The following is a 2,500-nucleotide window of genomic DNA, read 5'->3' as shown; positions in this document are numbered from 1 at the left end:
AGCAAAGAAATTGGTTAATTTACGTGGTGCATCGAGACACATTGTCAATGATAAAACATACCAAATAGAAGGATGGATTAGAACCTCTCAAGACCGTGAAATTGTTACAAATTAAAGAGCCACTCACTTGTGACTGTTTGCGCAAAGCAAATTAAAATGCACCAAGGTCAGAAATGCGTTGTCTCGTCACAGACAGCTCTTGGCTTGCAATGGGTGTTTGGAATTTGTTTTAGCATGCTTTATCAGTTGACAGAATATTTGCCTTGAATGCGATCGAGCAGTATGTTAAATGTGATCTGTAATTTGCGTGCATTGATTGTGTGCATGTTTCTTGAACATGATAGCTTTGTATCCGTGGGTTTCAAGGGCAATTTGGGTACAAATTATCTAATATATTTTTGACATACACTTTATGAATAACAGTTATTCTGTATGTTTGCTAAGGTAATTTAATGGAGCTCAGTCATCACACCGAACCCATCTCACCATTGGGAAAAATTATTGTCACCAACCAACTTGCTACCAGAATATTATCAAGCTTTGATGATGGCCATGCCAAAAGAATGAAGAATAGCTTTGTGGCGAATTGACTGCTGGCAAGAGTTGACTGACATCCAATAACGCATTAAATGGGTGCAGTGGAACTTGGATTGAAAGTGATTTTATAATAAAAAAATCACTTCCTGTTTTTCTTGAGACTGTGAAAGTGTGTTTGCTTAACACCTGCCTTGCAAAATTTCGAGCTTTGATTCTTATCCAAAGGCTGTTTACTTTGAGTGTAAGTTTTGGATTTCACGGTCCGACATTACTTGCGTTCAAACCTGACCGACTGGACCTCAGAGGGCTGGACCTAGGGAAAAGCGACGTCATTTACTCAATAGCTTAAAATTTTAGCGTGTAAACGCAGTCTATAATATATGCAAAACACGAGTTTCAAAATCTGAAAGCCCGAAACTCCCGTGCTGCATATTAATTCAGTCGCGTTCAAACGCATTGCAGTCTTAAACTAGTGAGTCTTTGACGTCATTTTCTCCTTGATCCAGCTCTCTAAAGGTTTTAAAGTTGGTAATGGCGGACCATTAAAGACGAAGACGCACTATAAGAGGCGTGGTGCCTTAGGCACATGCAAATGATTTTTTCAATCAACCGTGGACGCAACCGAGCTCTGGGATAATTTGTACATTAAAAAAGCCCCTTAAGGAAATGTGTCCGTAAAATGTCATAAAATATTATCTGTCGTTCTTTTTTCAAATTCCCAGTCCCTTTTTCTCGCGCTAGACATATCTTTTAGGGCTTCTGTCTCTGTGTTAAGGTGCGCACTATAAAAGGCGTTGCTTCACGCACTGCTTTTATTCGAATTCATTCAAGCGCAACTGATTGATTATCCAAGATGGTGATCAACAAACAGTAAAGGTGTTCGCACACTAGGGGTCATTTTGCAGCTACATGACCCCAGAACATGAAGCAGTTTTAAAATCATATTCCATACATATAACGCGGCATAACGCCGGAACCTAAAGCGGGGACATGAAGCACCGACCAACTCACAACATGTACACACAGAACAAACTGCGCCATAAGCATGTCCCTGGGACATCTATCCATTTTACTCAGACACTACGGAGCATTTTACAGGCATGTGTAGCGGGTACAAAATCACAACTAACACATACGATTAAGAACAGCAACGGGAACACGTCTCAGGGACGTTTAGCGGCGGTCATTTCCTGTTTCGTCCACATGAGGGGGGCTGTAGCGGACGCCTGTATCGGAGGCGCGCAGCAGGGACAACGTGAGATTGCACTGTCGACACTAATGGCCATCCGTCAAACTGACATTGGACATTTCCTTACAATTACACGACGCAATATCCCATGTTAATATGACAAGCTTATCGCTGTAAAAAGAATGAAAACAGACAGCTTTAGTTCAACAAGAAATAGCGTTTCTAAGCAAAGCCGCGCTGATCTGCAGTATTTAGGTCTAAAAACCACCTTGACGACGGTTAGCTTTTACTTATTTTGCTGGGTACTATGTATACTATGTCAATACTCTAAAAAAATCGAATTTCCAGGCGCTTGTCTCGTTAGTCTAGTGGATATTGGAATATGCAAGAACCCATCAATCCGGGTTCAACTCTTTGGCTTTGGCAAATGTTTGTTTCTTTGAAGTAGATTTGAAGTCTGAAGTAGATTGTACGTCGTGTAAGTTGAATAAAAAGGGAAATGTCAGTTTGAGGGATGGCCATGAGTGTTGACCAAATTGCACACATATATTCGCAACTGCAGCCATTACATGAAGCCGCAGTCAAATCCTGTTTCATACATACGAGGGGAAATGTAGCAGCCACTATTATAAGGAGCTCACAGCAGGAACAAAACTTATTTTCGCACACATTCGCCACTGCAGTTACTAAGAGTCCCAGGGACATGCAGCCGCAAGGTGTTGAATAGGCCATTTTACAGTTGTTTGCTCTGCGACCTAGCCTATGAATGGCTGC

This window comes from Montipora foliosa, chromosome 6 (genome assembly GCF_036669935.1).
Source record: "Montipora foliosa isolate CH-2021 chromosome 6, ASM3666993v2, whole genome shotgun sequence".
NCBI classification, from domain to species: domain Eukaryota; kingdom Metazoa; phylum Cnidaria; class Anthozoa; order Scleractinia; family Acroporidae; genus Montipora; species Montipora foliosa.
Note: the sequence above shows the minus strand (reverse complement) of the source record.